At 49.5% G+C, this 20,272-nt stretch overlaps 1 protein-coding gene across 1 annotated transcript in view; it reads right to left on the bottom strand.

Annotated features, from left to right (window-relative positions):
- The window catches only part of GDPD2 (glycerophosphodiester phosphodiesterase domain containing 2), a 496,108-nt gene extending 485,660 nt beyond the window's left edge, over positions 1-10,448 (bottom strand). Inside the window, exon 1 of the mRNA XM_069612447.1 lies at positions 10,330-10,448. The gene's annotated coding sequence lies outside the window, so the exon portion shown is untranslated. The remainder of the gene's footprint in view (positions 1-10,329) is intronic.
- Between the last annotated feature and the right edge of the window lie 9,824 nt (positions 10,449-20,272).

Here is a 20,272-nt window from a genome sequence, read left to right on the forward strand (position 1 = left end):
TCGGCATGAAAAAATTATAATACTGAATTCCATTATATCGAACAGGGGTTGCGTGGTCGTCCCAATCTTGCCATGTTCGATGGGATTCTGGGGCTGCCCCTGCTTCCTAAGGAAGGAGTGTAGCGAGGAACAAACCATTTAGAAGGACCCTCACGGCCGTCCCTACCCATTTTAGGGGTAGGAGACAAACGTCGCAGGGAGAAAGGGCGACAGGAGGATGGGGTGGGAGAGAAGGTAAGTGGCAACAAGCTAAGGTAAGCAGGGGACAGGGCAAGGGAAAGCTTTCCACTTTGCAAAGGTGCGCTGCGGTCTGTTCCGCTTTGATTACTTCCCGTAGATCCGAGTGCCTCAGGGCTCTTGCCCATCGCCTTCTCTTCTTAATCTTTTCATGAAGCCCCTCTTTGAGATTTAATAATAATAATAATAATAATAATAATAATATTTGATAATAATTGATATGCTAATTAGGCAGATGACGCACACGTCTTCATACAGCCTCCAGATGATTATCCCACAGCTGTCAAGAGAGTAAATGATGTTGTTAGTCTCATTCAGCGCTGAATGATGCAAAAATAGAGTTATGGTTGGCACACAACAAAGGCTATCGAAGATTTGAGGGTCGTAATCATTTTTTGATGCAGATTGCAAAATGCCTGTCCTATTGCAGGGTAAAACATACATTATCTAGGGGGGGAATCAAACCAATGCGATTGTCTCACCTACATACTATCTGAAGTTCTTGTGCCACATTGAATCTTTCCTTCTAATGAGAATTGTGCTACCATTGCAGGTGCCATTATCGGCGCAAACATTGATTGTGGGGGCAGTGTTTTGGTTGCCACTGCTCCGAGCTGTTTCAGGAAGCTGCAGGTGCTACAAAACAGTGCAGTGTGAATTGTGTCTGATATGCAAAGAAGAGCTCACATCGCTTCAGCTCGCAGGGCACCTGCCCAGCTCCCGGGAGAAGAGCGCACATCGCTTCAGTTTGCAGGGCACCGGCCCGGCTCCCGGGAGAAGAGCGCACATCGCTTCAGCTCGCAGGGCACCGGCCCGGCTCCCGGGAGAAGGGCGCACATCGCTTCAGCTCACAGGGCACCGGCCCGGCTCCAGGCAGAAGGGCGCACATCGCTTCAGCTCGCAGGGCACCGGCCCGGCTCCCGGGAGAAGAGCGCACATCGCTTCAGCTCGCAGGGCACCGCCCTGGCTCCCGGGAGAAGAGCGCACATCGCTTCAGCTCGCAGGGCACCGGCCCGGCTCCCGGGAGAAGAGCGCACATCGCTTCAGCTCGCAGGGCACCGCCCTGGCTCCCGGGAGAAGAGCGCACATCGCTTCAGCTCGCAGGGCACCGGCCCGGCTCCCGGGAGAAGGGCGCACATCGCTTCAGCTCGCAGGGCACCGGCCCGGCTCCCGGGAGAAGAGCGCACATCGCTTCAGCTCGCAGGGCACCGCCCTGGCTCCCGGGAGAAGAGCGCACATCGCTTCAGCTCGCAGGGCACCTCCCGGGAGAAAGGCGCCCATCGCTTCAGCTCGCAGGGCACCGCCCTGGCTCCCGGGAGAGGAGCGCACATCGCTTCAGCTCGCAGGGCACCTGCCCAGCTCCCGGGAGAAGAGCGCACATCGCTTCAGTTTGCAGGGCACCGGCCCGGCTCCCGGGAGAAGAGCGCACATCGCTTCAGCTCGCAGGGCACCGGCCCGGCTCCCGGGAGAAGGGCGCACATCGCTTCAGCTCACAGGGCACCGGCCCGGCTCCCGGCAGAAGGGCGCACATCGCTTCAGCTCGCAGGGCACCGGCCCGGCTCCCGGGAGAAGAGCGCACATCGCTTCAGCTCGCAGGGCACCGCCCTGGCTCCCGGGAGAAGAGCGCACATCGCTTCAGCTCGCAGGGCACCGGCCCGGCTCCCGGGAGAAGAGCGCACATCGCTTCAGCTCGCAGGGCACCGCCCTGGCTCCCGGGAGAAGAGCGCACATTGCTTCAGCTCGCAGGGCACCGGCCCGGCTCCCGGGAGAAGGGCGCACATCGCTTCAGCTCGCAGGGCACCGGCCCGGCTCCCGGGAGAAGAGCGCACATCGCTTCAGCTCGCAGGGCACCGCCCTGGCTCCCGGGAGAAGAGCGCACATCGCTTCAGCTCGAAGGGCACCTCCCGGGAGAAAGGCGCCCATCGCTTCAGCTCGCAGGGCACCGCCCTGGCTCCCGGGAGAAGAGCGCCAATCGCTTCAGCTCGCAGGGCACCGCCCTGGCTCCCGGGAGAAGAGCGCACATCGCTTCAGCTCGCAGGGCACCGCCCTGGCTTCCGGGAGAAGAGCGCACATCGCTTCAGCTCGCAGGGCAACGGCCTGGCTCCCGGGAGAAGAGCGCACATCGCTTCAGCTCGCAGGGCACCGGCCTGGCTCCCGGGGAAGAGCGCACATCGCTTCAGCTCGCAGGGCACCGGCCTGGCTCCCGGGAGAAGAGCGCACATCGCTTCAGCTCGCAGGGCACCGGCCTGGCTCCTGGAGAAGAGCGCACATCGCTTCAGCTCGCAGGGCACCGGCCTGGCTCCTGGAGAAGAGCTCACATCGCTTCAGCTCGCAGGGCACTGCCCTGGCTCCCGGGAGAAGAGCGCACATCGCTTCAGCTCGCAGGGCACCTGCCCAGCTCCCGGGAGAAGAGCGCACATCGCTTCAGTTTGCAGGGCACCGGCCCGGCTCCCGGGAGAAGGGCGCACATCGCTTCAGCTCACAGGGCACCGGCCCGGCTCCCGGCAGAAGGGCGCACATCGCTTCAGCTCGCAGGGCACCGGCCTGGCTCCCGGGAGAAGAGCGCACATCGCTTCAGCTCGCAGGGCACCGCCCTGGCTCCCGGGAGAAGAGCGCACATCGCTTCAGCTCGCAGGGCACCTCCCGGGAGAAAGGCGCCCATCGCTTCAGCTCGCAGGGCACCGCCCTGGCTCCCGGGAGAAGAGCGCCAATCGCTTCAGCTCGCAGGGCACCGCCCTGGCTCCCGGGAGAAGAGCGCACATCGCTTCAGCTCGCAGGGCACCGCCCTGGCTCCCGGGAGAGGAGCGCACATCGCTTCAGCTCGCAGGGCAACGGCCTGGCTCCCGGGAGAAGAGCGCACATCGCTTCAGCTCGCAGGGCACCGGCCTGGCTCCCGGGGAAGAGCGCACATCGCTTCAGCTCGCAGGGCACCGGCCTGGCTCCCGGGAGAAGAGCGCACATCGCTTCAGCTCGCAGGGCACCGGCCTGGCTCCTGGAGAAGAGCGCACATCGCTTCTGCTCGCAGGGCACCGGCCTGGCTCCCGGGAGAAGAGTGCACACCGCTTCAGCTCGCAAGGCACTGGCCTGGCTCCCAGGAGAAGGGCGCCTGCATTTTAGAATCCTGCCCTCACACATACATGTATTTATGGCAGAAGTCCTTTGTACCTGGAAAATAGGATCCAGGAGAGGAACGCTCTCGATTGCTGAGATCTAGCCAAGGTGCGCTGCTCCAGATACCAGAAGCATAACTTGATAAGTAGGAAGACACTCCTTCAGTCTTTCAGCTCTGACACTCTGGAATAAATTACCTGTTATCAGTGGGAGGAAGCCAATCTCAGGTTCTTTTAAAATGGCCCTGAAGACCTTCTTTTTCACTTAGCTGCATTAGTCTGCTCGGTTGCTCTTATCCTTCCATTTTATCCTTTTATCTTTTTAATGATTTTGTATTTTAATTTACTCTATTTTTATTCTGGTGGCTTCAATCTGTTACTCTTGGACTGTGTTGGATTGCTTTGTTCCCGCAACTTCTTGTATTTGTATTGATTCTGCGTATTTGTTTGGTATTTTGTGCACGTCCGCTTGCCTTCGGGTCTAAGGCACGTTATAAGTACTCAAACATAAAGAGGTCAGGTGGCAGAATAAGATCAGAGCACAGTGAAGGAACCGTTCAACACTGAACCAATCATGCCTGGTCCGTAATGCCCCAAAGAATACTTGTTGCATCTGTTCATCTTTTGTCCAGCTTAGGTCAGAGCTCGCCGCCATTTTTAAATCCCCTTTTGGAAACCTTTACATTTTAGGCAATGCAAACCAGCTATACAGCCTGGTCCCTGGTGGGATATTTAAACCCTTCCTTTAGAGCTAGAGGCAGACGGTTAAAATAATGTATTTTTAAACGTGCTCATTACGTGAGACTTCAATGAACAATATTAAAATATTAAATCATCATGCTTTTGTTGAATGTTACGCTGCGATTGTGAACAGATTGATTTGGGCCTTCCTTTTATCCTGAAGGTTTCATTAGTGTGTTTGTTTGGATTGTGCATATCGATGATTTTTTTTTACTAAAACTTGTTTTACTTCCTCATATATTATTATTTATTTGTTTATGGTTTGGTTAAACCTTTACAAAAACAGTTCATCAGAAAACACTACAACATTTAAGACAATTAAGTTCAATAAGAATTCATTCAAATATGTTAAGAACAACATTAAAATGACAATTTATGTAAAACAAAACATAACGATACATCAAAAGACAGGACGATTAAGATAATTCATTTCGATAACATTCTTTCAGACATATTAAAAACATAGATAAAATTCACAGTTTAAGTGGAAGGGTGCAAAACAATACATCTTGTTGATCAGAAGATTCCTACAGATCATTTAAGATAGGTCACAGAAGTTCTTCAGAAATGCCATTATTCTAAGTTTTAAAACAGTGGAGCTATTATGCCTAATCTGATACCATAAACATTCGGTGTCAAAGAGTGCAGGTGTACTACAAATTGTTCAAAGTATAGAATACGTTGCTTTAGTAGTGCTGGACATAGTAATAGTAAATGTAACAGTTTCCTCAGTGCCTTCATTCTTAGAATGTCTACACCAACCCCATTCATCGTTCAGAAGTTTCCATCTTTTCAAGATATAGTTTGTTTTCAAAGTATTGAAACGGAACCTCATGAATGTGTTTCTAAAATTCCAGGAAGGATATATTTCCAGGTAAGTTTCAAGAACAGGGTAAAATTTCCAACACAAGTGTATCTGATTAACCATTTTGGATTGCTGGATCGAATCAAGAGTCAGTTGCCAATCATTACATTGGAGTATGTTCTTTACTTTCAAAGGATTCCTTATCAGCATCTCTATTGTAACACCTGCCTTCAACAAAGTGTCTTCAATAACCATTTTCAATTTCAAGCAAAAAACGTTAGATTGGTCTTTCGCTACAATCGTATAGAGTGATGTGGCATTATTTATCAAACTTTTCCTCCACAGCAGCATCTTTCTCCATAAAATAATTGATTCTAAAGACTGAAGGCCAAATTCATATCTAATTGCTTGAATTGGAATACACATGAAAAACAAAACACCTTTCCACATATTGCGTTCAAGTTTTTTCATAAAATCCGTACTCTCAAGCTCATAAAATTCTAAACCATATGAGAGTTTTGGAATACCAGAAATAGTATTAAAACATTTCAACGGAGTAGCCGTAAATCTACCGAACTTAGCATCAATTTTCGACATCTGTCTCTGTATCGTCTCCACTTTCACTTCTAACTGCCTTTTGATCATTGCAATAGCACCATTAGCTGTAAACTGGTATCCTAAGTATTTCAGTGCCACCTGACTTTTTAATCGTTTACCTTCACAGAACCAAGTTAGAGAGGATTGATTTTTCTTTGGCTTTCCCATTCTTATAATTATTGTTTTGGAAGCATTCAATTTCAAGTGTAAACCAGCAGTAAATACAACAAATGCATTTATCAATCTCTGCAAACCAATGTTTGTGCAATCTAACAGTAAGAAATCATCTGCATACGCTAAGCATTCTATCGCAGTTTCTCCCCATTTAGGCGATACCAAAGCTTTGCCCGCGATTGCACCAGCAGCTTTAGAAACATATAAATCAAATAAGGCGGCAGCTAACTTACAACCTTGTCTTAGGCCATTAGAGATTGATATTTCTGAAGAGAGCCGCCCGAGTGAGTTGAGTCTGACCTTGATCTTTGTGCCAGAGTATAGGTCGATGATCATTTCCAATAAATGTTTAGGAATCAGTAGGTCTCTCAAGATCGACCATAAAGTATGTCTATCAACAAGGTCAAAAGCTTTAGAGAAATCCATCGAAGCTACAAAGATAACAGTCTGACTTTTTTAGGGTTTTGGATTGCAAGCTTTTCAAGATAAGTCCGCCACAATCTGTTCCTATCTGTTTAGCATCTAATATATCATTGCTGGTGAGACAATCGTCAAGTTCTTCAAGTATAATAGCGGTAAAAATCTTATATTCAGGATCTGAGATCGCAATTGGCCTGTAGCTTTCGGGCAAGGTTCTAGGACCATGTTTATAAATTGGGATCACAATAGCCAATCTCCATGAGTGCGGGATAAGCTTGGTTGTGAGGATGTCATTAAACAATACATGCAAGATGTTTCCCCATAACTGCGCATCAGTTTTTAGAATTTGGTTGGATAGATTATTGGGTCCCGGTGCCGCCGACTTTTTGGATTTAGCAATAATTCTACTAATATTAGTAGGAGAAATATCCAGAATCCATCTGGAGTTTTTTACAACCGGGAACATTTCATTATCACTGTCATCACCATACATCTTAAGAAAATGATCTTTCCAAGTTCTTTCACTGAGCAGGGTAAGCAATATCTCTTTTTGTGTGAGCTGAATCCTATTAATCAGCCAAAAGTTTGAGATATCTTTACCTTTAATCACAGCGAGAATTTTTTCACCATCTAGTTGGTCCCTGGCCAGTCTGAGAAATTTGCCAATTCTTATATCGTTGTTTAATACCTCTTAGCTTCTTATCCCTTTCTGGTACACTACCTGTTTCATTCAAGGCACGGCAAATGTCTCGTCTTAACTGTTTTTTCCGATTTAGAATGTCAATGTCGAAAGCATGTACATGGTTACGGGTTTGTTTCGTAACTTTCCTATCATAACATGTAGTAATAGAAATCTTGTTAATGTAATTCGTAAAGGAGGTCGATGCGAGATGATATGAACTTTCTTCATGCGTCATATTCATATAGTTTTTTAGTAAGACTGATGTAAATCTTTTTGTATTGGAATAAGACCAACGTATACGGGTGCCAGTCATGTTCGCAATCAGGCCTGGATTGTAGGTTACATTATGTTCTATTTCATCAGTATGTGTTATGAAAATCGACAAGAGGTTATGGTCGCTCGTTGACATTTTCTGCACCAAAAGGTTGGATACGTATTTATCCAAGCCATTAGCGACAAAGATGTAGTCAAGGATTGAGCTACAACCTCTAGCGTTCCATGTATGAGCAGAGTTAGGTATTTTCACTAGCCCCATAACTTCAAGGAAATTCAGCCAAATCACAAATCACTCCTCTTAGCTTAGCATTACCATTCGGAGCTCTAGGTAACTTACCACCCAAATTTATGCCACACATTAGGGCGTCAATTTCCGTACTATCTACATCACAATCTGCATTTAAATCACCAGCTATCCTAACCAACCCGTTGACCTTTATAGCATGCCAAGCATCGATTTTTGCAGTTACTTCAGCTAGTTCTTTAATCAGCTGCATTTCATTGTGTTTCAAAGGATTCCAATATACATTGATAATACATATATCAATGAGGTTGCATCCAATTTTCACAGTACATGTCACTGCCAAAAAGAATTTCAGGGTTGACCATACATCAGTGATCCCTGCCTCCAACGAATGTTTACATGTAGTTAGCAAACCCCCCCCATCGGCCTTCCTTTGGTGGCAGGTAGTTGCCAAGTATCGTGGTCTTCCCAAATTAGATTAGTTGTAGCCCACGTTACTTGCAAAAAAATCAAGTCAAAAGATAACAAGGAGTCTGTAACAGCATTATTGCATAACAAATGCACATGGCCTCTAGAGTTCCAACATGCAATAGAAGTTTTACCAATAGTGCTAAAGAGGTTTGGATAAAGCATGGAGCGACGAGATAGCCTCCCTAAGAGCAAGAGTCAGTCCTCTCCACTCCTGTTTTTCGGTGTCAAAACCTTCCGTATTATTCAGATTTGCTTTAAGGGGATCATTGGTACTGGTAACACCTAGTTTCTTTGTTACACCATTCCTGTCCTGTTTTGGGTCAATATATGTCTATGGGTAAATGTCAAATCCTTTGCACTGCAAGTTGTCAGCTTCCTTCAACAACAAGTTTCTAACAAGCGGTGAGGGAATTACTAAGCGCACATAGTCCAACCTTTGCTTGTGAAAAAAGTCTACAAGAACAATATCAGGTCATGAGAGAAATGCCAGTGCAGGAATGGTAGCAAATAATGAAAGGATGCAAGGGCGACTCAGCGAAATCTGTTTACCTTCAGTAAATAATGTGGTCATTATCAGACTAGGTAAATCACTCAATGCTGGTTTCTTTAAATCTTGCCTTTCATCCACCACTTCAGCATGTTCGTACGCCTTTTGAGTTTGCCTTACCCCCTCGTGAGGGGGTTCCTGTTCATAATATGGTTTTCCCTATTATTAAATTGATCATGTAATATTTTTCTCACAATAGTTGCAATTTCATCTTGTTTAACAGAGAATTCACCATCTACACCCATAACACTCCCATGCTTGCCAGGTTCTTCTTTATGCAATAAAGTATCAGCACCATGTTCAACTATAACCGTCAAGTCGTGAACCTGGCCTTTAACAAGGTCAGCCTCGGACCTACGTCCATCGGGTGGAGCTGAAGGTACATTGCTACATGGCTCAGGTATCGGGTGATTAGAGTTGGATATTTCTTTGTTACCATTCCAAGCAGATTGCACAATGTCGCCCCGGGGAATATTGGGGGTTAACTGAAATGCTTTTGTTTTTAAAGTGGGGACAAGGTTAGCTGGTGGTTTCACCAGATTGTTTTTCGAATTAGAATTATTACATAACACAGCATCCATTATTGTCAACCAACCCATGTCGATCTTCGTCAATCATATTTTTAAAGTTCACATCTCTTAGGTATTTCCGTGACGTTTTGCACACATTTTTCTTTTGGTTTTGATTTTTTAGTTGTGCTTGTCTTTTTTTCCTCTTTCTTGGATATATTTGCGTTAGGCAATATACTTGCAGAAGGAGTAAGGGGTTGATTACCCCTTATGCTACCCGAGGTATCTATCCCATCAAGTTTAGGTTTTGGCACATCTACATTGCACTGTGAGATCTTTACTACAACCGCGGAAGTCAGAAACCTCTATACCACCTCTATCAGTGCCTTCATTGTTCATTGCAGCTATTACAGATAGCGCAGACACAATTCCACGTGTGCGCCTTTCATTATTAATGATATAGTACTGTGCTGCTGTCAATTAAAGGTGGTCCCCGGCATTTGCCCGTTTAGCCCCGTGTGCCCACCCAATTCTAATGAATGGAGATACCACGGAAGAATCGACGGACTGGGTGACTTTCTCACACACGGCGAGACTGGTGAGCTCAGACTGGCTACATCTTACTGGCATGTTCAGTAAATAATCATTACACGCAGGTAATCGAGCGCCTTGAAACACATTCCTGTGTATAGGCGCTATATAAATAAACAATACAAAAGGCGTGCTTATTTCCCCCCACGATAACAACTTTCGTTTTTAGTTGCTCAACGCCATGTGCTAATAGCCTCACAGCTTTAGGGAGTGGGGGAGTGGGGTCCCTAATCCCCACTTCAGCGAGACCCCAAACTGCCCCCCCCCACCCTTCCTGCTCTTTCATTTGGTAAATCTACAACTAATTAAATAAGTTACTGAGCTCTCAGGCGTCCCCGTGGCCACGCATGAGACGGCAGACAGTTCTGTTTTTCCCTTGGGGTTCCGGGACTTGGCGCATTTTTCTTTTAAAGTTTGACATTTAGAAAAACTACCAGTCCCAGAATTCCGCCGAAACCACGACCGTTTGGCCTTCTAACGCAAGTCCACGGGGAACTGGGGAGCCTCCCTCCTGAAAAAGTAAGGGGGTGCAGCACGAGCATCAGCTGAGGCAAGGTTGGAAGCCCCCCATCCTCCCCCGGACTGTGCACCTTCTTAAAGTTGAGCAAGCGTGCATGCCCCGATGCATAAATAAAGCACGCGTGGAATGGTGGCCGGTGCCGCTCGGGCGGCGGGGGCGGGGGGGGGGGCACTCGCACGAAGGCGCCCCCGGGGGCCCGCACGGCCCCAGCCGTGCCTGCCCAAGTGCTTTATAAAGTATATTTTCCCAAGAAATCAAAGGGTGCACTTGGACTTCTGCACTCCCTACAGCTCGGACAATCTGTTGAAACGAAACTTCTCCAACACGCGGGAACTCTCGATAAACAGGAGAATATTAGTTACACCCCAACTTCTGCTGACCCCGCGAGGGAGGGCAATGACCTACCTGAGTCCCGTGCGCCTCTCAGCCTCCCGCCAGGGCTTCTAGCAGCGCACCCCACCTGCTCCGAGCACAGCACTGAAAGCTCTTCCTGCTCCCTCCCTGGGCGGCTGGGATCAGTGCTCCACTCCCTGCAGAGGTGCATGCGGGCGAGCGAGCAGAGCGCCACCTGGTGGACAGCACCTGCTCCCTCCTAGGGCTGGGAAGCAGTGTGTGGTGGCCTGGAAGCAGGACAGGATGCTGTTGACGTTTACTTGGGTGTTTGTTTGTACACCTGTTGTAACAAAACAGTAGGGGTTGGGTATTGAGTCCAGGGCAGGGTCGGTGAGTGTACTCACTGTTATGCTATCCAGTTCATGTAGTTGATTTCAGTGCATGCAATGTGTCAGGGGGGGCCTGACATCTTGAACAGCAAGAGCACCCAGGAGGCTGCCCTCAGTCTTGGTATTACGCTCTGCTGTCAAGGACCTCTGTCAGGAAGGCCCTGCTGTAGCTATGGGTTCTCTGCAGGAGGAGCGCTCGGGCTGACTGGCTTCTTCAGCCTCCCGCTGAGTTCTGCCGCTGCTGCGTCGTTTCGCGATTCGCGCTTCATTGAGTCTGGCGAGATCACGCTCCCGCGATCTCACGGGAAGGAGTCCCCACACACCTCCTTTGGTGGGAAAAGATGGTTGCTAGTCCATGACGAAGTCAGTGAACTTGGTGGGCTTTCTTCTCTCCCTTTGGGGCCTGTTCTGGTTGGAGATGGCGCTTGGGGATTGGGTGGTGATGTGGGGTGTTCCGGGTGGAGTGGGGTCATCTGAAGTTGCCTCCCAGTGTGGTTTTCTGGACTGGGGTGTGGGGCTCGTGTAGGCATGTTCCCTTTGATACTTTTCTCCTGAAGCGTCTGTCTCTGGTTGTTGGGGGTCGCTTTCCGAAACCCATTTTTCCTGGTCATCCCCTGCTTCTGTGGAGGGGTAGTTGGTGGACGCTCTTTTGCGGTACACGGCCACTCTTTCCAGGTTGCACCGTCTTCCGTCGCTGGTGTGGACGTGGTTGGTTCCCTTGCGAGTGACCTCTATGGCCTTGCTGTATTTGGAGCCTGTACTGGCGTCCTTGTGGAGTAGGAGTATCTATACTAAATCGCCTTCACTGACCTCTGTGCGATGGGCAGCTCTGCGTCTATCGCCTTGGGCTTTCATGACCTCCTTGTTCTTTCTCAATCGGAAAACAATGTCACTCATGTCTGTGTCTTCATCCTCTCTGACTTGCTGTAGCCACGGTGGCACCAGTGTGGATGCACCCTTCTCCCTCTCAACAATTGAAACAGAGAATCTGCTATTATGGCATTGGGCATGAGGCGGTGGGCAGCAACATCGTCTTTGACTATCTTGTGTGGATCCAAGCCTGACGCGCATGCCAGTTGTAAAGCACCTTTGATGAAACTGTTTGCCCTTTCTACCAGTCAATTGGCTTGTGGGTGATACAAACTATCTCTCAACTGGCGGATATTGTGTTTCTTTAAGAACCTTTCCATTTCCCTGGAGAATAACTGCACTCCATTGTCCGTTACAATCTCCTCGGGGAGCCCTTCCTTATGAAAAACAGCCAAAGTACTCCTATAACGGTGCTCGTGGTGATGTCTGACACAAATTCGATCTCGACCCACTTGGAAAAGTAGTCCACCATGACTACTCCGTACCTGTGGTCAGCCGACATGCCGTCTAGCAGGCCAATGAAGTCCAGTCCTATTTTGTGCCAGACGCCATGTGAGAGTTCCGTGGGTATCATGGGTGCCTTTCTCACTGTCAGCCGTTTGTCGCTGTTCATGCACTCATGGCACCTTTCAATCATTGCTCTTATGTCTTGATACATGCCAGGCCACCAGTATGCGTCACGTACTCTGCGTCTTGTCCTGTTGCTGCCTAGATGGCCTGCACATGCTCTGCACAGAATTACTTTGCGGATGCCTCTTGGGGGAATTGCTCGGTCACCTCTCAGCACCAGGCTATCCATTACCGTGAGCACGTCACCAACCTTCCTCTATGGACGCAGACCTTCCGGGAATGCTCTCTCGTTGGGCCACCCATTTCAGGCCCACTCTGCTACACGGCGAAGGGCATCATCCTGATCCATTTCTTCTTCCCAATGTAGCTCACTCATCTCCATGAAGTCTCTGTTCCTCAGATCTACTATGGAAGCCACTAGACATTCGTCTTTGAGGAACATGGTGCCTGGGGTGCTTTGGTCAAGCAGCCTGGACATGCAGTCTGCTTGGGAGTTCTTTAGCCTGCGATGTGAGTGATTGTCATGGCCACAGGCCCCAGAACACAAAAACCACACCATATAGTGATGGGGCAATGGGTCACTTTATTTCAGTGCACGAGTGCTTTTACTCTATTTCAGTGCAGGAGTGCTTTTATTTTACAAGAACTTTCCAGGAACTGAAAGCCTTTATTCCAGAGAACATCCTCATGTGCTGACTCATCGGGTGTGGCAGGGTGTGGCAGGCAGGCTGACCTGGTGGGCGTGGCTTCAGAAGCTCAGCTATATAAGCTGCTCCATCCTTAAGGCCGGTGCTTCGCATTACTGTGCAACGTGACGCTCACCGCCGCTTGGACCAGTTTATTTACCTTTGAAACCAGGCGTTCTCCTGGATACTCACCTCCAGGAAACCGGTGCTTCATCTGCAGACTCATCTCCAGACATCCAGTGATCTTGATCCCGATGCCGCAGCACTGCACTCCGCATCCATGAACTTGGACCCTGTGAAGAAGAAGAAAGACAAGGTTAGAACATGCGTCTGTTACGAAGTTCGTAGGTCGTGTAGAGTATGGATAACCCCTCTGTCCCCAAGAAACACCCTGACCGATTTTGTTATATGGTCAGTGTGAATATTAAGGCCACAGGTGGAAGTCCGGAAAACCAGGACGCGGGAACAGCCGGAAGAACCCCTTGAGCGCTGCAAAGCAAGATACAGTGGTTAAGCAATGAAACAGGGCCCGAATACCTCCATGTACATAAAACCCCAAAGTTACCAGAATACCTGTGAGAACTTGGGTCAAGGCGTGGGTCTCCTAGCTTAGGCTGGAAACGTGCTGTAGGGTAGAACAGGCAACCACCTATTTGTAGGACCGAGGTCCTAGCCAATGAAGTGCTTAAGCAAGAGGAATCCGTGGAGCAGGCGTGAGTCGGTAACAGGCAAATCCAAAAGTACTTGAAGGGTTAAGCAAGAGGAGTCCGTGGAGCAGGCGTGAGTCGGGAACAGGCAAATCCAAAAGTACTTGAAGGGTTAAGCAAGAGGAGTCCGTGGAGCAGGCGTGAGTCGGTAACAGGCAAATCCAAAAGTACTTGAAGGGTTTAAGCAAGAGGAGTCCGTGGAGCAAGCCGAGGTCAGAATCAGAGCAGGTCCTTGAACAAAGAGAGAAGTCACGTGATCCGAAACTAAACAGCTGTGAAGCAACGCCTTCGGTTCACCGACTCCTTTTATCCTCGGAAGGGACGCACGTATAGTCACGTGTGACGTGACCCGAAAGCGTTGCAATGCTGCTAGGTAACCAAAGTCACGTGATCCGTAAAGCGCCGGGAAGCGCCGGTCTCCGCAAAGGACGTAAGTTCCTGAAGTGACGGAGCTTCCAGTTGATCTGCCACCGCCGTGAAGGGCGATAAACACCCGCTCCCCCAAACATGCCATGCCGTGCCCTGATGTGTGCGACGTGAGTGGGGGACATGGTGCACGAGTGTTGGGGAGTGCGGGAATGGGTAGGCAAGGAGGGGCGAGTTGGGAGGTGTGTCCGTGGTCTAGGAAGCGGCGTGACAGCGTCCTAGGGCCGCGCCACATCTGAACCCCGAGCAGCCCCTAGTTAACAACTTACCAGCTACTGTACCACTGCAGCTTCGTTCCTCACTCCCTCCAGCTGCCGCCTCGAGCTCTGCAGCTTCTCTCTGATTCAGCAGGTTTATCACTCACACTTTCCTTACCACTAGCCCATTCCTCACCTGATGATTCTGTGTGTGTCTTTGCAGATTCGTCGGATGAGCTTTCCACCTTCTTTTCCCTCCAGGCTGTCTTTGTCCTTGTCCTGATGGTCTTGCCCATCTGTTTGAAGAGATAGGGGTGGGCTCCCCTGGAGGCCACTTTGCCTATAAAGCTGGTAGCCCGGCAGCGGGGACTCCGGGGAGCCCACCCCAAACCAGGGAAAGCTTGTTGCTGATGGATGTGGTAGTGAGTAGTCTTATCCAGAGTTGTAGTTGCTGTTGGTAGTAAGTATGCACTGGTGTAAGGACTTCAATACCCAGCATGCACTGGTAAGTGGAATAGCAATGTCCAGTTCCAGCGTACAGGTAAGTCGAGTATCAGACTACAATAACCAGCATGCATTGGTGGGACTTCAGAGTAGAGTAATATCAATCCAGTGAGGACCCGCCCAAGGAGGTAAGCAGTTCTGAAATCCACTCCGATAAAACGGAGCCGGAAATAATGTCCAAAATACTTGGAAGCCCAGTAACACAGCAATCACAGAGCGTCCGATGGCTGAGAAGATGCTGTGGATGGAAACGAGACCAAGGAAGCAGCGCGAGGCGCTGCACAACAGCGGGAGGCCTTAACAAGCAGAATAGAACACAGAGCAGCAGAGAGGGAAACCGCGAGCAGCGGTAACGGGAAGAAACGGGCAGACATACAAGGTAGGAAAGCAAGGTAACATAGAGGAGCTAAGGGAGGCAGAAACGAGCGTTGCTAAACTCACATAGGCAGCTAGAAAGTTGCAACGCACAGGTGCTCTCCACTCCCAGATAACTGTAGGTATTGCAGAAGAAAGAAAAGACCCCACCTCGCAATGACTCTGAGTCTTAGTCCTTTTTCCATATCGCCCACCTACTCCATACCTTCCATGGGCGATATATGACAGCTTCTGCCGGGCCTGCAAGGGAAGAAAGCAAAAGAGCATACATCAAAAGTGGAACGGACAGCAATACAAGACAACAAACTTTACAATACAACAAAAACAGATGAGGAAAGACAAAGGCAAACAGGAACACTTACCTGAAGTATAGTGGCAAGGTCCCAGCAGGACTGGACTACCACGTGCAAAGGACCAGTGAAGGACCTCGTCCAGATCATACAAGCGCCCCTGCCAGAAGCAGAAGCAGCAGGACAGAGTGCTCGCCAAAACTAATCAACAGGTGAGCTTTCCAGGGACAGCGCATTCCACGGGTATCACGGTTTGGGAGAACGGGTCTGGAAGGGGATCAGGCGCACAAGCTGGCCTACTCACGCCCCCTATTCTCCATGCGGAGCAGTCCCGAGCAACATCACCTATTATCACCAGTCACCACATAAGTGTAGAGGGCGAAGTCGGACCCGAGCGGCCTCACCCCCGGGAGGGCTGCAACCGTGCCCCAACGCCTCCGCAGAGACCAGTTGAGTGTAACGGAACACAAAGCCTCTTCGAATCTCTGCCTGAGCGTTATGGAAACTTCTGAAATGGACCAGTTGGCCCAATTAATGGGAGCGTTACGGGCTGAAGTTCATGCCTCAAGACAGTAAACCAATGCCCTAAGGAGGGATCTAATTGCGAACCGGGAGCGGACAGATGAACTAGCAAGGCAAATTCTCCAGGCGGGCCAGGTCCCACTGCCGAGGTATGCCCCTCCTGCCGTGCCTCCACAGCCCATGCCAGTACAGGTGGTTCTTCCAGGGGGGGTTCCCCTAGCCCCACCAGAACGCTTCACAGGCGATCTGAATAAGTATGCCATCTTTATGAATCAATGTCGCCTACATTTCTTGTGCAGACCTGGGGCATTCCCCAACGATCAAGCGAGAGTGGCATTTGTACTCTCATATTTGGGAGGTAGTGCAGCTGTTACGCTCACCTGGCTCCCACAGAGGCGTCGATCTGAACTGGACAGCTGCGGTCTCCACCAATGTGACGCGTAGGGCTGAGATGACGGACTGGACCACCTAGCTTCGTTTGCTTGGCCCGTAGGAATATTCTTCTGATGGTTTGAAAAGATGAGCTCTCCATCCTGCATTGAGCGCAGGGGCGCGTTGATAACCAGTTGCTTCACTGGCTCGAAGGAATTGGTGAGTTCCAGAACAATATTGACTCCGAAAAGTATGTAGTTCGTAAGAGTTCACATGTCTGACTTTCACTCTTATCCGATTCCTTGCAGTTTGCAGCTTGACCCCAGCAAAGAGTTCCTCGTGGTAGCTGACGAAGTTCAGGTAAGGATTTGGCTTATCCTACACAGTTCAATAAAATAAGGCCAGAATGTAACCTGTTGCTTGCTCCCTTATTCAGATGTGGAGAGAAAATATGAAGTTCGGGGAATAATGCCTCTGGCGGTAAAATTAGGTAAGTCTATTGTGGTGAGAAGAGTTTCCCTAGTTTGTCCCTTTGTCTCACCTTGTTGTCCTTTTGTTCCCCTTAGGGTACGGCGAGGATGCAATGGAGACTGCGCCAACCCGTGAAGAGGAATAGTACCCCCGGCGGTAATCAGGTAAGTCTATGGGGGTAGTTACTATTGCCTCTGTTTATTCCCTTGGCTCACCTTTGCTGTTCTTGTGTTCACCTTAGGTGCCAGAGTGCGGCGGGAACGTGCAGAAGGATGCGGTGGATCGTGAGGATGCTGCGAAGGCCGGTGAGTTCAACGTGGCGCTGCAGCAGGCGAGGCGGCGCACGTAAAATGCTTCTTTCTTCCAGCTCGAAGGCGCGGTGGATCCGGAATTCAGGTAAGGATCGAAGGTTTTGCTCTTATTCTAACCTCGTCTCTTTCTGTTCCTCCCTTTTTTCTAGGAGCTGCAGACTCAAGGCGGGCATGGCAGAAGACTGGATGCAGGCTTGCAGACACAGTGAGTGTTACGCTGCTGGATGCAGAATAACGCAAAGCGTGTGCTGCTCTTCGGAAGTGCTTTAAATAGCCTCCAAAGTAGTCCCAGGTAAGTATTCCTCCTCAGCCCCACCGGAGTAAAAAATAGTCCCTAGGTAAAATAGTCCCTTCCAAGCCTCATTTGGCTTGGAGCTCTGCAGCATGGTCTGCATCAGGTAAGCTTGCAGCATGGTCTGCATCAGGTAAGTTCTACTCTATGAGTCTGGTACCAGGACTGACCCTCCATATGAGCCTGGCGCCATAGGCGCCAGGACCGCACCCAAACAGCCCCTAGCAGGGGTTTTTGGGCTTGCTCAAAATAACTTGATGCCTGCTTCCGGGGTTGCTGGACCTGGTCTGGTTCCCCGGGGGCAGGCATCATGACAGCACTCCCCCCCCAAGGCCCCTCCTAAAGTCGTTCTTCCCCGTAGTTTTGCTTTTTCTGCGAAATTTCAGTGGAATCTTTTCACCAATCGAGGTGCATGCACGTGGTCACTAGGTTCCCAAGACCTTTCCTGTGGTCCGTAACTTTTCCAGTCGATTAAATAAAAAAGTTTTGATTTCACCATCTTGGAGTCCAGGATGTTCTTAACTTCAAATTCGGGTTCCCCGTCTATAAGGATGGGGCCTGGTGGCTTGGTTAGTCTTGCCCCTGGTTGCACTGGCTTCAAAAGTGACACATGAAAGACGGGGTGAATTCGCATATTAGCAGGTAAGTCCAACCTGACGGCCACCGGGTTGATAATGGCCTTAATAGAGTAGGGTCCCAAATATCTAGGGTTAAAGGTCCGCGTTCCCTTGAGAGGTATGTGTTTAGTAGCTAACCATACTTGCTCCCCTATCTGGTATCACTTCTATTACGATCAGCATATTTCTTATATTTCTCATTCGCCTGTTTTAAATGTGCAGTTGCCTCCTTAAAGGCTTGTGTAATCGTAGCGTGTAGATGGTCCACTGCAGGCATTTCTAAGTGTTGGGGTGAGTCAAGGTCTGAGGTTCGAGGGTGGTGCCCATATAGGGTATAAAAGGGGCTTTGTCCAGTTCCAGAATGTACTGAATTATTGTATGCATATTCGGCGATCCAAAGAATGTATTTCCAATTACTCTCAGTCTGATGTAACATACAACGCAGGTATTGTTCAAGAGTCTGGTTGGTCCTCTCCGTTTGACCATCGGTCTGGGGGTGGTAACTGGTCAATAATCTCACGTCGATTTGTGCCAATTGACAACATTTCTTCCAAAAATGTGAAATGAATTGACTGCCCCGGTCAGAGACCAACACAGATGGAAATCCATGTATGCGAACAATGTATTCGAGGAATTCTTTGGCCAGGATTGAGGCTGAAGGTAGTCAATTTAAAGGAATAAAGTTGGCCATCTTGGAAAAAAGATCCACAATAACTAGAATGGTGTTAAACCCATTACAAGGAGGTAGATCGGTAATAAAGTCTAACGATAAGGTGTGCCATGGTGTAGGCGGAATGTCTAAAGGTTGTAAGAGTCCAGCTGTTTTTGTCATGCACAACAAATCAGGTACACAACCACACACCATATTGATTGACAGCCCGACACACACTGCTAGAATCCCCGGGTCACAGTCCGCCTCCCAAGTCATCACCTCACCTGATGATGAGTCGTCATCACCGGCGGTTTCGGGCCGTGCGCAGAGGCCGGCCCAGTTTGTTGCCTCGTTTTCATTGGCAACTCCCGTGGAGGCTGCGTTCGGGCTTGAGCACCCGATCACGGTTACTTCCTGGTTTCGCGACGGTTTCCCGATCACGTGGTCAAGTTTCCGCTCACGTGACTGGGAGCCGACGCACGTAAAAGCCGGGAAGTTCGAGTTGCTCACCGCTTCACAGCTGTTTCACAACTCTGTTTGGCGCTTTCAGGAGTTACGTTGTTTGCTTCATCGGATTTTGGACTCAGGCTTACGAACCACGGATTTGCTTTCTTGCTCCACGGATACTGTCACTCGGAACTTTGTACGGATTTTTGGTACTCTTTTGCTACGCTCAACGGATTGATTTTGGATTTTCCCTTTCTGGCTTTTGATCTTCCAACCATAGACTTCGTGATCAGTTTCAAGTTCCCTTCGGCTACGGAAGGGCTACAGGCACCAGCCGGCACCTACCATCTAGGGCACGGCTGTCTGGATCTTTGACGCGCCCTCGCATCTGACCCTGGGCACCCTAGCTCCACCCCGCTATATTTAGGTAAGAAAGTTTTTGCACACTGTTTCATATCAAAGTACTGTGTTTGCCTGTGCTAACCCTAACTTCCTTTTAACAGCCTCTGGAATCCTCGGCGTCATCAGATCCAGTGAATCATCAAACCACCTGTGGTCTCAAAGCTCGCAAAGGGAGTTCCTTTACTCTCTTCCTGTTGGTGATTTGTGGACAGAGGCCCCTTTATTCTTCACTACGCGGCAAGTCACGACAGACTGTGAAGCCGTTGCGTTGTGATGAGTATGGAGCCTGCAGCTGAGGATCCCGTGGCTGCCTTGGTACAGGCACTCACATTGCTAAGGGCGGATATGGGTGCAGCCACTGCTGCGATACACCAGAGGCTAGATTTGATCCAAAGTACACAACACCCTCTGCCTGCAGATGCTGAGTTCGGAGAGGCCGCTGCCGCGGCTCAAACCCCACCTGTTCAGCCTATTGTTCCTCAGCCCCCTATTGTCCCTACAACACCTCAGTTGCCAGTACTCATGCCCACGTCATTTCCCTTGCCCGCCCCAGAAAGGTTCCACGGTGATCCTAGAAAGTTTCGTACATTTATAAACCAGTGCAAACTACACTTCCTTTGCAGACCTCAGGCTTTCCCCGATGCCACCACAAAAGCGGCGTTCACTTTATCTTATTTGGCCGGCACTGCGGCAGCATGGGCTAACCCTTTGTTGGAAAATGATAATCCTGTTCTATACGACTTTGAGCTGCTGATCACAGAAATGTCTTGTGTGTTTGATACACGCCACAAAGCACAGTCCCGAGACCTTGAATTGTTAGATCTGACTCAAGGAAAGGGATCCCTCATAGAATACATTGCTCGTTTCAATCAGCTAACTGCTGAAAGGTCATGGCTTGAACACAAAAAAAGGCAG

This window comes from Ambystoma mexicanum, chromosome 5p (genome assembly GCF_040938575.1).
Source record: "Ambystoma mexicanum isolate Mex_15411 chromosome 5p, UKY_AmexF1_1, whole genome shotgun sequence".
Lineage (NCBI taxonomy): Eukaryota > Metazoa > Chordata > Amphibia > Caudata > Ambystomatidae > Ambystoma > Ambystoma mexicanum.